At 37.2% G+C, this 15,861-nt stretch overlaps 1 long non-coding RNA gene across 1 annotated transcript in view; it reads left to right on the plus strand.

The window, feature by feature from the left end:
* The first annotated feature begins 653 nt into the window (after positions 1–653).
* LOC115217130 overlaps positions 654–15,861 on the plus strand; it is a 44,614-nt gene continuing 29,406 nt past the window's right edge. The window contains exon 1 of the long non-coding RNA XR_005001295.1: positions 654–763. This is a non-coding gene — a long non-coding RNA (uncharacterized LOC115217130). The remainder of the gene's footprint in view (positions 764–15,861) is intronic.

Here is a 15,861-nt window from a genome sequence, read left to right on the forward strand (position 1 = left end):
GTATGTGTGTGTGTGTATATCTATATATATGTGTGTGTGTGTATATATATTTGTAAATATATGTGTGTGTGTGTATATATATATTTGTAAATATATGTGTGTGTGTGTGTGTATATATATACACACATATATTCATATATATCTGTGTGTACTATATATATATATATATATATATATATATATAGACATGTATATTGTGTGTGTGTATTTATATGCATTTATATATTTGCATGTATATGCATTCATGTATGGAGATGTGTATTTACTCGGTTTATGTGAGAAGACACTGACTCTAAGTGCTGCATAATGAATCTGAATTCTGAAACTGACTCACTCGGCCACACTTGCACCTGCACATATACTTTTATTGACCTTCTCTGAATTTATGACAATATATGTATATATGCCCACACACATATGTGTGTGTGTGTGTTTGTATATACACTCACAGATGTATATATCTGTTGTCTTAGTAATTAAGGAGTATACATGTATGTATATGTTTATGCAGTGTATGCAATACATGTGGGTGCATGTACATGCACCATTCATTTTGATTCATTGCAATGGGAAAATCCACTGAAGATAGAATTCAACCCTGTGTGTGAACCCTTTGATCGCTATCAAGCGAACACACTTTCTTTTCCTTTCAGGTGCAGAAAGCAGTTGCCAACCAAAGGATCCACCTCCATAAACTCCTCTTCCTCCTCCTGTCAGATCTACAACTTTAGCACAGCCATTATCAACATCAGCACTATGAAAGGTAGGTCTGAGGAGCTTGTGGAAATGCTGTAATGGAGGTGAGTAGCTGTGTGGTGTGTGTGAAAAGTAAGATGGAAAGAGCCTCATCCAGATTCCTCATGGGCAACGAACAAAGATACCAGCCTTCTGGATTTATACAGGCATAAGGGAGCTGGAATTGGAATATTATTGAGAAAGAAAGTGATAGCATAGTTAATTTAGGTAGCCCAAGTGATTTTTTTTTTTAATGTCAAACTTTGGCTACTTTTAGATATATCTGTGACATTTATATCTACTTATATACCAACACTGGGTCTGGCAAGTTAGCACTTTTATGAGCGTTTTTTGCTGATTTCCTCCAAAGCAAATGATCAGGACCTCATCATGGCGTGTGATTTTAATGATCATGTTAGACAACATTATAAGGACTTCTGTGGTGTACATGGAGGCTGTGGCTGTAGTACATGAAGCAAGTGGCAGTTTAGCCTCCTGGAATTTTGTGAGGCAAGTTACTTTATCATTTACAACACATACTTCTACACTGAACAACCACTTCCTTACCTATCATTCAGGAAAATATGGAAGCCAGATAAACTTTTCCACGGAAAAACAGTATAGGCAAGTTGGTGTAAATACTAAGTCTTTCCCTACTGGAGAATGTACTCCCAGTACAGAGTATTTGTTAATGAGTAGATTAAGTGCTATGCAAAGTCTGTGATGAAAGACAATTTGGAGTACATGGAAAGTGAAAAAAACCTTCACCCAGCTCTCTGTTCAGAGATGTTTTAATTGACACATATTACAAGATGCAGGAGAAAACAGAAAATTGTGTGATAGAAGACAACTGGGAGTTACTAACTATGGGAAACCTATTGAGAGCCACTGTGACTGTTACAAATTCTCAGCAAGGAGAGACAGAGTTGCAAAAACAGACAATTGCAATCTCAAACAGCTAGAAGAGAAGCTAAATGTCAGGTAGATGGAGAAACCAAAAGAAAGAAATTTTCCAGTGTCTTAAGGTGTGAAGATTAGAAGAGAAAGAGGAATAAAAATGCTTATTTGAGAGGTAGTTGAAAGAGGAGAAGGTTGAAATGGACCCAACTGAAGAACCACACATTCAAGGTGAAAACAATATGGTAAATACTGTGCTTAAGGATATAATGGCAGGGAAAGCACCTAGTATAACAGGAATTATTGATGAAATGCTTAAAATCTCTGGCAGAGTTGAGTACAGGCTTGGTTACCCACCTAGTAAATCAGGTGTTATACCTAAGGATTAACATAGCAACATTATTGTCAACTACTACGAGTGCAAAAGAGAGGTAGGAGGAAGAACAAATGTATTAAAATGTTGGACCAGATTATAAAAGTTAAGGAAACTGTAATAGCTCAGTTGATAAGAAGAAAGTTAACCTAGATAAGGTGCAATTTTGTGTCAGGAAGAAGTACTGTTGATGTGGTCTTTCTGATGGAACAATTGCAAAAGTATTTAGTCAAGAGTAAGCCCCAATACTTGGAATTTGTTGATGGAGTACAAACAAGCAGAGAGAAAAGTTGGCTATAAGGGAGATTAGATGTTGCATTGCAAAAGAGAAGTCTGTTGATACAGGCATGTCATGCATATGAATGATGGTTGATGCACAAAATAAATGTGTTAAGTGCCCAAAGTGCATGGAACCTGTGTAAGATGAAGTGGTAAAAACTGATATTAAGATGCTGAGTCTCACAGGAGATGACAAGGAACTGCAACAAATGCTCTGTTAAAAATGTGCATACATATGTTGGCTTAGCAAGGAAAGTGTTAAAGTAGGAATAGTGATGGTTGCATTCCTCCTGTCCCTTTACAAAACACATCTCTTTCTTTCAGTGATGCCCTTTGTAATAGCATCTTCCACCTCAAAACCCTTTCATCTCTCCCTCTTTTACTGATACCTCCTCCTCGCACCTTCTCCATCTCCCTCTTGCTCCTCTCTCCTTTTATCACACATTACTTCTTCTACCTTCCTTTCACACATAAAGAATATCACCAAATCTTCTATCTATCTCACCCCATTCATCCTTAATCTCTGGCAGTATATTTTCCTTATCTTTATTCCTTCTAGTAGTGTCCTTTCTGTTACCCCTCTTCTATCACCTTCTTTCAAAAATCTTTTCTTCACTTTACAATTTGACTCCTCTCAGCTCCTCTATTTAATCTCAGATATCATTACCTTCTTTCCCATTCTGCATCTCAGAGTTCTGGTGGGATATTTTAGTCTTGTGAGCTGCAAGGAGATCTCACTGTTGTTTCTACCATGAAAAGTACAGTCTGTAAACTGGTTGGTGTTAGAAAGAAGATCCAGCTGTAACAACCAAACCAAAACTCAAATGTTGGAGTAATTTTTTGATTCTTGCTTCTATAACACCCTTCCTGATTCTGGAATAAGAACTGATTCAAAGCAAAATAAAACACTCAACCATAATAAACGAACAAAAAAAAAATGGTGATATGTCATTATTTTACAGCCAGATACCCTTCCTATCAATAGCCCAATGTTTTTTAGGCTTATTTATTCCACTCATCTTTGAAACCACAGAGCTAAAGGATACTAGGATTGTCAGTATAATGTCACAGTTGTTTTTGACTCAAATGATTTCATGTGAAGATGCAAAATGTAGACATTTATACAGTACACAAGCAAAAGGGTTCTTTCAATTTTCATTACCACTGCATAGCACCTTGAGCAAGTGTCTTCTACTATAGCCTCAAGTTGACCAAAGACTTGTGAGTGGATTTAGTAGATGGAAACTGAAAGAAGCCCGTTATATATGTGTATGTGTCTTTGTGTCTGTATTTGTCCCCCTCCAATACTTGACAGCTGATATTGGTGTGTTTATGTCCCCATAACTTAGCAGTTCAGCAAAAGAGACTGATAGAATAAGTACTAAGTTTAAAAAGGAAGGTGAATCCTGGGCTTGATTTGTTTGACTAAAGCCCTTCACAGCAGTGCCCAAGCCTGGCCACAGTCAAAAGACTGAAACAGGGTAGAGATGAAAGATATATATATATATATAAAAAACTAAATATTAAATAAAATAGAGAAATACAATCGACATACTAAAAATTTATTTACATTATAATATACTATAAAAAGATATAATATAACATAACATAAAAAATTTTGAAATAAACAAATATAGAGCCAACATTTCACTAGTGAATTTCTCTATTTCATTTAATATTTGTATATTGTAATTATACCCTTTTATTTGTGGTATTCAGCTGTTGTACCAGTGAGAATTGAATGTTTTACATATCTTTGAAGGAATTGTTTTTTTTCTTTCGTTTCATTTTTATATATATACTAGCAGAGATACCCGGCGTTGCCAGTATTACATGTAATTGAAGAATTAGATTTTTATGTTATATTTTCTGTAATGAACTGGATTATCTATGCTTCAAATTTCATAAAAATTGCAGATGAGGGTTATTTCCCTCTTTACACACCCTAAAAAAATTGTAATCGTGTCACATGTATCCCATAGTACTGATTTTTATGCGCATATTCCAAAATTCCAGTCTTATTGAACATGTTAAAAGGATTTTACACCTGAAAAATGAAGGTCATGGAGCTCTAAAATGTGAGAGTGAATGCCCCTGTTGGGGGTGGGTGTCTTATTGTCAAGCAGAGAAGTTGAATTGTTGAGAATCTTTTTAACTTGGGTCTTATATCTATTGTTTGAATTTCTTTGAAATAGGAAATATATGTTCATTGGGTGTGTAAAAGAGAGCAAAGCTACAGGAAACCAAAAGACGAATGATCACAATAAACAGTCAGCTACCCTACCATAGTCGTTGCCACTCCCAATATAGGATTCCTCACCATCCAGGTGACAGGCTCAGCCATAAGATGCATTACGAATCTATAGCAATTGGAAGGGCATAGCCCAACTGAAATAAGCATTAACAACTGTGTGACGTGAGGGATAAGGAGAAATAAAAGTATCACCTCTGGAGTTTCCAAATGACCACTATACTGATATGTAACTGGACAGAATAAATTTACAATCTATAAATGTCTTTGAATAACCAGTCACTCATCTGGGAAGGCCTTGAAGTCAATGTTGCCATCTGGGGACTATGTGTGACAATAATAATGTGTGATAATAAAAAGACTGAAAGGAGGTCTGCAATCAAATAACTTTACTCAACACTTTGCAACTGAATCAGTGGAGGCAAAGATGCCTCTCATTTACTTGATAATTTACGCAACACGTTGCAGAAATCACAATGTAAGTGTATGTCAAAGCAAAGTGTTACACTGTTGTACCATTGAATTACAAATAATGCTCATCTTTTATGCTCGGGTAACCCTACAGCTTCCAAGAGTACAATCGTATTCGTCTTTGCTTACATAAAATAACAAAATTGTGGGTGTTAAGCAGTGATGAGGGTGAAACACAGAGACAAAGACACACACATACACTTACATATACATACATATATATTTGATTGATTTGCTTCAGTCTACGGAATCCATATATATATATATATATATATTATATATATATATATAATATATATATACATATATATATTATATTATATATATATATATATATGTCTATGTATGTATGTATACACACAACCACACACCAAGATAAATTGATAGATACAACTGTGTGGGCAAACAAAAATATGAGACACTGCGTACTGCTTTTTTTTTATTTTGATAAGCCTGGTAGTTATTGTATCAGTTTCTTCTTGTGAAACCAGTAAGTTATGGGGATGTAAATAAACGAACAGCAGTTGTGAAGCAGTGATGAGGGAGAAACACAAAGACACACACATAGACTTACATATATACATACATATATATACAATTGATTTCTTTCAGTTTCTGTCTACAAAATCCACTGACAAGGCTTTGGTTGGTCTGAAGCTATAGCAGAAGACACATGCCAGGTTACCACACAGTGGGACTGAACTCAGGAGCGTGTGTTTTGGAACCAAGTTTGTTACTACACAGCCACACCTGCACCTATGTATGTGTGCGGGTGTGTATGTGTGTATATATGTATACATATTACATGTACATCTACACATACATGTATACATATACAGCTATACATATACATCTGTATATATATATATATATATATATATATACATCCTTATATATACATGTATATATATACATGTAAATTTAAAATAATAAAGGTGAAAAATTGAATATTAAATTTGATTAATATGAATTTAAAACCAGTGATGTAGCATATAAGACCATAGTGGATCTTCTACTAGTATGGACCCTAAGTAAGGCATGTGTAAAATTTGAATGAAATTGGTTGTGTAGTTCTCAAGTTTTAGTGATTCACACAGACAGACAGATAGATATAGCAGAAGACATATGCCAAATTACCACACAGTAGGACTGAACTGTGGACCATGTGTTTTGGAACTAAGTCTACCTGGGTATCAACATGAGTGATGATATCTCTTTCCAAGTGCACATTACCAGGATGGCGACAAACTGCAGACGACTGGCTGGGTGGATCCTAAGAACAGTCAGAACCAGAGATAAGGAAACCATGAAAACCATAATGGTCCTCTGGCGGACATTCGTCCTCAGCCGCCTGGATTACTGCTCACAGCTATGGTCACCCACCAGTGTAAAATTAACAGCGGACCTTGAAGCAATCCAGAGAAGATTCACAAAGAAGATCATCTTTTTGCAACAGCTCAGCTACTGGGAAAGGTTGAAACAGCTAAGACTCTACTCCCTGGAGAGAAGACGGGAGAGGTATGCAGTAATATATGTCTGGAAGATCCTGGAAGGAATTGTGCCAAATTTTGGCATTGTAAGCTACACCAATGCTAGAATGGGACGACACTGCATAGTGCCAAAGATCCCAGCAATGCCATCACGCTTCAGGACCAGCTACTGCAACAACCTGGGTTTCAAGGGCCCACAGCTTTTTAATATTCTCCCAAAGAGTCTGAGGAACTTGCACAAAGTAGATGTAGTGGTTTTTAAATCAAAGCTGGACGTCTTCCTGTCAAGAGTCCCAGATGAACCTACCTCACGGCAAGAGGTGCAAATGAGAGTAGCTATATCAAACTCCATTCTTCACCAAGTGCCACATATTAGACGAGGTTTGTCGTAATAACAGTGTAGCACAAAACGGCGGTGCATCAGCATGGCTGCAGCTCTGAGCTGAAACTAGAAAAAAAAAATGTATATATATGGATGTGTATATAAATATATATATATATATATATAATGTATATGTATACATGTATATGTGTAGATGTATTCCTATAGATATAGGTGTATATGTATACATGTACGTGTAGATGTGTATATATATATATATATATATTATATTATATTAAATTACAGATAAAACCACTATAAAATTGGATTTAATCCTAAATTTAATTTTTCCCTGTAAGTTTGGATTTATTCTCTAATATTATTATATGTATATATGTGTATATAGGGACCTGTGTGTTGTGTGTATGTGGATATATATATGTGTGTGTATGCGTGTATGTGTATGTGTGTGTATGTATATATATTTTTCTGTGTGTATATGTATGTGTGGTAGTGTGTGTATACATACATGTGTGTATATGTGTATGCATGTGTGTGTGTGTATGTATATATATATATGTATATATATAGTTATGTATATATATATATGTGTATGTGTAGATATGTGTATGTATGTGTATGTGTATATATATGTACATGTGTGTGTGTGTATGTATGTGTGTATGTATATATGTGTGTGTGTGTGTGTGTGTGTATATATGTATACATATGTGTATAGGTATAAGTGAGAATCTCCTTATTTACCTAAAACTCTATTCTTTTTATATATATATTTTTTTAATATATATTTTTATATATATATTTTTATTTTTATTTATTTATTTTTTTATTATTTTATTTTTTTATTTTTTATTTTATATTTTTTTATTATTTTTTTATTTTATTTATTCTTTTATCTAATTTACCACTGACTCCTTGACCACTCCCCCAAGTATGATATTTTGCGCTATGCCTACCCCCAAAAAAGTCCCCCGCCACCACCCCTTTAAACCTGCCTAAATGTATAAATGCCAATACAATTCTTGTTAACTAGCTTCCTGAAGATTTCTCTTGAATGAAACAGTTCTAGTCCTGTAGAAGCTCCTTCTATATAATAAATTAATTTTACTCTGCTATGTATTGAGTACCTTATTTACTGTGGTTAACCCCGAATCAACCCGGGACCTACATATATATATATATATATATATATATATATATATAGCTAAAACCAAAGTACTAATAATAAGTAGAAAGGTAGACAATCCACAATATCTTCAGGAAGATGGCCCTGCTCGATCTGTAAAAAGGTGTTGAGGTAGAACTCTATAAGATGTACCCAGTGTAAGCTATGACACATAAGAGGTGCAGCAATGTCAAAGGTAGGCTAACTGGAAGATAGTTTTTTGTATGTGGCAGATGCTCGGGAGCATTAACCTCCGAAAATCTGCAGAAAACAACTTCCGTCACTTTCCAGGGGGAAAAACTAGAAGTAGTTGATAGCTTCCGTTATCTAGGTGACCAAGTCAGTAGTGGGGGTGGGTGCGCTGAAAGTGTAACTGCTAGAATAAGAATAGCCTGGGCAAAGTTTAGGGAGCTCTTACCTCTGCTGCTGACTAAAGGCCTCTCGCTCAGAGTAAAAGGCAGACTGTATGATGCGTGTGTACGAACAGCCATGCTACATGGCAGCGAACATGGGCCGTGACTGCTGAGGACATGCGTAAGCTCGTGAGGAATGAAGCCAGTATGCTCCGATGGATGTGTAATGTCAGTGTACATACTCGACAGAGCGTTAGCACCTTGAGAGAAATGTTGTACCTAAGAAGCATCAGTTGTGGTGTGCAAGAGAGACGATTGCGCTGGTATGGTCATGTGGCGAGAATGGATGAAGATAGGTGTGTGAGAAAGTGCCAATCCCTGGCAGTTGAGGGAACCCGTGAAAGGGTAGACCCAGGAAAACCTGGGACGAGTGGTGAAGCACGACCTTCGAACTTTAGGCCTCACTGAGGAAATGACCAGAGACCGAGACCTTTGGAAATATTCTGTACGTGAGAAGACCAGGCAGGACAAGTGAGCCCAGCCCACTTATGAATGCCTTTCCTCCCTTGGACACAAAGACCGGTTGAGGCAAGCGAAGTCGATATAGAACCTCATCCGACGACAGACACCCATGCCAACCCCCCATGCTTGCGAAGACATGTTGGGGCAAGCGAAATCGAAATCGAAACCGAATTGAACCAGCCAGGATCCCTGGCCTGGTGGTACGTAAAAAGCACTATCCGACTCGTGGCCGTGGCACGTAAAATACTCCAATGCGACCGTACGACAGGCACCCATGCCAACCCCCTTGCTTGTGAAGACATTGGGGCAAGCGAATCGAAATCAAATTGAACAGCCAGGATCCCTGGTCTGGTGGTACGTAAAAAGCACTATCCGACTCGTGGCCGTGGCACGTAAAATACTCCAATGCGACCGTACGACAGGCACCCATGCCAACCCCCTTTGCTTGTGAAGACATGTTGGGGCAAGCGAAATCGAAATCGAATTGAACCAGCCAGGATCCCTGGTCTGGTGGTACGTAAAAAGCACTATCCGACTCATGGCCGATGCCAGCACCGCCTCGACTGGCTTCCGTGCCGGTGGCACATAAAATACACCAATCTGACCGTGGCCGTTGCCAGCCCCGCCTGGCACCTGTGCAGGTGGCACGTAAAAAGCACCCACTACACTCACGGAGTGGTTGGCGTTAGGAAGGGCATCCAGCTGTAGAAACATTGCCAGATTAGACTGGAGCCTGGTGCAGCCTTCTGGCTTCCCAGAACCCCGGTCGAACCGTCCAACCCATGCTAGCATGGAGAACGGACGTTAAACGACGATGATGATGATGATGATATATATATAGATGTTCATATAATAAGTACACATATATATACACATATATACATATATATACACATATATACATGCATACATATATACACCCATACACACTCACCCACACATACATAAGTACACATATATATACACATATATACATATACACATATATACATGCATACATATATACACCCATACACACTCACCCACACATACATAAGTGCAGGTGTGGCTGTGTGGTAACAAACTTGGTTCCAAAACACATGGTCTACAGTTCAGTCCTACTGTGTGGTAACTTGGCATGTGTCTTCTGCTATATCTGTCTGTCTGTGTGAATCACTAAAACTTGAGAACTACACAACCAATTTCATTCAAATTTTACACATGCCTTACTTAAGGTCCATACTAGTAGAAGATCCACTATGGTCTTATATGCTACATCACTGGTTTTAAATTCATATTAATCAAATTTAATATTCAATTTTTCACCTTTATTATTTTAAATTTAAATTTACATGTATGTATATATATATATATATATATATATATACATATATATATATATAAGAAAATAGTAAAGTGTGAAAAAACGACAGAAGGCTTAAATGTTAAAAAATATATATATTTGTGTCAAAATGTCTGGAGAATATTGGAAAAATATTTTTTCCTTTCCTTAAAATGACATAATTAAAATTTTTTAAAGAAATTACTGGTTTCGCGTGTAGCTTTTCAAATTTCTTGTGACGTTATGTTTATATGCATGGAATTATCGTTGTTTTTATTTCCAGGAGATTTCTAAATAAGGGGAGGTAGTGAGTGATTTTTTCCTTTCCGGTGTAGGGGAGATAATCGCTTAAAAATTTTTTTTTTTTTTTTTTTCCCTTTTCCTTGTTAATTTCTGTGTCAGTATGTTCGGATGGTTGAGTCTGGGTTTGTACTTTTCAATGAAGAATGTTTCCTTGTTCAGTCTCATTTGTGTTGATGATCCGAAAGCACATTGGTAAAATGGGAAGATTAAAAATGTGGCAGTAGTTGCTTTGCGCATTTCTCAATGTGCTCACTAAAAGGTATCATTCTATATTCTGGGAATGCAATCTGTTGTCGATGCAGTGTGCATCTGCGCCTGAGTGATAGTCCCGTGGAACCCACGTAGTCTTGGTGGCAGCCCGAGCATTTAATAACATAAATTATGTTTTCAGAGGCACAGTAAAGTTAGATTTGATCTTAATTTCTGTCCCTCTTTAAAGAAGAATTCTGATCCTTCCAATAGGTTAGGACATGTTGCACAGTTCGATCTACCACATTTTTTACTTTTGCATCCGTAATTTTAGAAGACAATTTTGCCTTTGTGAGAATCTTTTTAAGTGATTTAGGCTGTTTGTAGCTTTTAATGATTTGGTGTATGTTTTGAATTTCCTTTAATTTTGGGTTTTTATGAAGTATTGGTAAATTCTGGGTGATGATGGTGAAAGGCTTCTTTGTTTCTGGGGTTGTATGTAGATATGTAAGGTAGTATTTTCGGGGAAGGTGTGTTGTTGTGTTGAACTTTTCTTAAAGTTTCTATGTTGATTTCTGTTGCACGTCTGATCCCATCCTCTATGAGTTGAGCTGGGTAATGTCTGTCAATTAGGGTGTTTTTGAGTTCTTGCAGTCTAAAGTTCCTGGTATTTTGTTCTGACACTATTGTGCATAACAACCCCCAACTATCCTCCATACACTAAAAACAGAAATCACCCACAACCAACCTTTACAAACCACGCTAGACCTAACAGGGAACTAGCTGAAAGAGAACGCGTCTATGAAAGAAATTACACCAAAAACAGAACAAACCAACAACATCCTAATACCAGACCCAACCACCATACAGCACAATACGACACTAGGATAAGAAATACACCACACACAAATCACTACTACCCCTACTACCCATGACCAAATACTGGTCCCCACTAAACACAAGACAACGCAAAGAAACACTATGTCAAGCAACATCCCACATACAAGAAGTTCGAAACAAAAATATTCCCCATACAGAAATTTTACACACACACAAGCATTAACAACCATAGATTCCCCCACACCCACAAGATCGGAGGCAACAATACCACCACTCCCCCCCACTCCCCCGACCAATACCACACAACCTCACAGACAACTCATACAACAAAATTACACACCCACATTTTTTAGCCAGGCAGGGACCAGGACACAGGACACAGGCTGGAACCTAGTAATAAGGAAAAACCGAAGATAATCAATCTTTCAACCAAACCTCTTTCTAACATAAAATTGACATCCTCGCAAAAGGGCTCAAATTTACACCAACTCCACGCAGAGCAAACCTAAATGAACTCAAGGATAACATAACAGAATTTTGCAGAAAATTAAGACTAGCAGAAGCATCAAACAGTTTCAATACTGAAGATGAATCACTAGTCAAGAACAAAAGTGAACACATCCCACACAGAGGAAGAAATAAAGATCTTGACGAATTCTGTAACCACATTGAGAACTTCCCCTACCATACTATACATAAACAGAAAGCTAACCCAAATTTTAACACTACACAATGGAAAGAACTGATAGAACTCCAAAATGATGAAGATATAACCATAAGGAAGCGGACAAGGGAAATGCAGTTGTAATAATGGATACATCATACTACAGAAATCTTGTAATTTCCTTGCTTGATGAAGACCTACATTATGAAAAAATTACCAACTACACCCCACAAAAAGTAATGAAAACTCTATCTTCACTAATTAAAACCCATGAAAAGGAACTGACAACCACAGAGATTGATTTCCTAACAAACTTTAAATGCAAACCTAGCTTTTCTATGGTCTGCCAAAAATTCATAAAAGTCAAATTATAAACGAAACCATTAAAAAATCACCAAAGACATACATACACACACCTAATCCGGGGACCTAACTACGACCCATTGTAGCTGGCCCAACCTGTGAAACACACGACTAAGTCTACTTATGGACATCCCTCTTGAAACCCTTCCTTAAACATATCGATAGCCATATCAGAGATGACTTAGATATGTTAAAACCACCTCCCAAAAACCAAGGAAGAAACAATCCTGGTTTCATTTGATGTAGTCAACTTGTATACCAGTATTCCTCATAATTATGGACTGGAGGCAATACAATTCTGGTTAGACCAATTTCCGGAAGAAATACCAAAAAGGATCAGTAAGGAATTCATTACTAAATCAATTGAATTCATCCTACACAATAACCACTTCATGTTTGACAATACATTTTACCGTCAAAAATCCGGAATTGCTATGGGTACAAGGGCAGCACCAGTCATTGCGAACTTAACATGGGATACATGGAAATAATCATTTACCAGGAATCTCTATCAATCTTTGGAAACTCCCTCTCTCAATCATAAAAGAGAATTGGAAACGATTCCTAGACGATTGTTTTCATTCTCTGGAATGAAAACATAGATAAACTCCTAAAATTTAAAAACCTATTGAACGCATAAACCCAAATATACAGTTACAATGGATACAACCAAAAGGAGCTCCCGTTCTTGGATATACTAATTAAAAAAATTAACCTTAAAATAGAAACAGACATTTTTTACAAAGCCACAGACGCCAAACAATACCTTCTTTTAATTCATGCCACCCAAGACACACTAAAACAAACATCCCCTTCAACCTTGCAAGAAGGATATGCACAATAGTGTCAGAACAAATACCAGGAACTTTAGACTGCAAGAACTCAAAACACCCTAATTGACAGACATTACCCAGCTCAACTCATAGAGGATGGGATCAGACGTGCAACAGAAATCACATAGAAACTTTAAGAAAAGTTCAACACAACAACACACCTTCCCGAAAATACTACCTTACATATCTACATACAACCCCAGAAACAAAGAAGCCTTCACCATCATCACCCAGAATTTACCAATACTTCATAAAAACCCAAAATTAAAGGAATTCTAAACATACACCAATCATTAAAAGCTACAAACAGCCTAAATCACTTAAAAAGATTCTCACAAAGGCAAAATTGTCTTCTAAAATTAGGATGCAAAAGTAAAAAAATGTGGTAGATCGAACTGTGCAACATGTCCTAACCTATTGGAAGGATCAGAATTCTTCTTTAAAGAGGGACAGAAATTAAGATCAAATCTAACTTTACTTGTGCCTCTGAAACATAAATTTATGTTATTAAATGCTCGGGCTGCCACCAAGACTACGTGGGTTCCACGGGACTATCACTCAGGCGCAGATGCACACTGCATCGACAACAGATTGAATTCCCAGAATATAGAATGATACCTTTTAGTGAGCACATTGAGAAATGCGCAAAGCAACTACTGCCACAATTTTTAATCTTCCCATTTTACCAATGTGCTTTCGGATCATCAACACAATGAGACTGAACAAGGAACATTCTTCATTGAAAAGTACAAACCCAGACTCAACCATCCGAACATACTGACACAGAGAAATTAACAAGGAAAAGGGAAAAAAAAAAAAAAAAATTTTTAAGCGATATCTCCCCTACACGGAAAAAATCACTCACTACCACCTCCCCTTATTTAGAATCTCCTGGAATAAAAACAACGATAATTCCATGCAATATAAACATAACGTCACAAGAAATTTGAAAAGCTACAACGCGAAACCGGTAATTTCTTTAAAAATTTTTTTTTAATTATGTCATTTTAAGGAAAGGAAAAAAATTTTTCCAATATTCTCCAACATTTTGACACAAATATATATATTTTTTAACATTTAAGCCTTCTGTCGTTTTTTCACACTTTACTATTTTCTTATATATTCACCCACGTGCTTTACCAAACAAACTTTCTTATCTATATATATATATATATACACATGTATATATTAGGATGTATATATAATGTATATATATATATACAGATGTATATGTATAGCTGTATATGTATACATGTATATGTATACATATATACACACATACACACCCGCACACATACACAGGTGCAGTTTAATATTCAGTTTTGGATGCTGGTAGCGCAGGGCCTGCAATTTTTCAGCATTAAACTGCATATTATTATCCTCAGCCCATCTGTAGAGTGAGTCCAACTCCTGCTGCAGGTGTGCAACATCGCTGGGGTTCTGTATTTTCTGCGAGACTTTCGTATCGTCTGCATAGCTGGCCAGAGTGGCTATCCAGGCATTTGAGGGCATCTATAAAAAGCAGTGGTCCCAAGACAGTGCCCTGTTGAACACCTTGTTATTTGTGTGTTCATAGAGGTGGTTTCATTAACGACTACTGCCTGACTCCTATCTTTCAGGAAGTCATGCAACCACACTCCAAGTTTTCCAGCTATGCCGAGGTCACGCAGTTTGTGGCATATCATACCATGATCCACTTTGTCAAAAGCTTTTGAAAAATCAAGGTAGATTACGTCCACATTTGATTTGTTGAGTAACTGCCTCAACACCCAGTCATAATGTTGTAAGAGCTGGGTCAGGCAGCTCCTACCTGGTCGAAAACCATGCTGGGTATCACTCAGCAAGTTATTTTCCTCAAGGAATGCGATTAGTTTCTTTCTGACTATCCTTTCCATGACTTTCTGATGTGTGAAGTCAGAGAGATAGGCCTATAGTTTTTGGCATCTGCTCTACTTGCCCCTTTATGTATTAGGCATATTATTCCCTCCTTTAGCTTGCTTGGCAGTTTGTCATTCGCAAGAAAGCTCTGGAAGAGAATCTTGAGGGGTTTTGCCAGGGCATGCTTACACGCTTTGAGGAGGATGGCTGGGAAACCATCTGGACCAGCAGCTGAGTTTGTGTCCACTTCATCTATGGCTAGTAGGACATCTTTTTCGCTAATGTCAATACATTCTATTGTAACCGCCTCGCTGGTTATAGGTGAGGCAGCAAAGAAGTCCACTGGTTCGTTCACTTGTCTGTGTTCCAATGGGGTGGTAAAGACACTTTTGAACTGGTCATTCAGCATCTCACGGATCTTAGTTGGACTGTCTGTGAGGGAGCCATCCTTTTGGAGGAGGGGTCCTATCTTGTAGTGCACTGAGACTGTTTCTTTCGCTTAATGAAAGAAGGCCTTTGGGTTTGATTTAATGTTTTTTATAACCCAGGCTTCTTTGTCTGCTTTCTCCTTCACATAGGATTGTTGCAGCC

The sequence above is a fragment of the Octopus sinensis genome, linkage group LG11 (genome assembly GCF_006345805.1).
Source record: "Octopus sinensis linkage group LG11, ASM634580v1, whole genome shotgun sequence".
Classification (NCBI taxonomy): domain Eukaryota; kingdom Metazoa; phylum Mollusca; class Cephalopoda; order Octopoda; family Octopodidae; genus Octopus; species Octopus sinensis.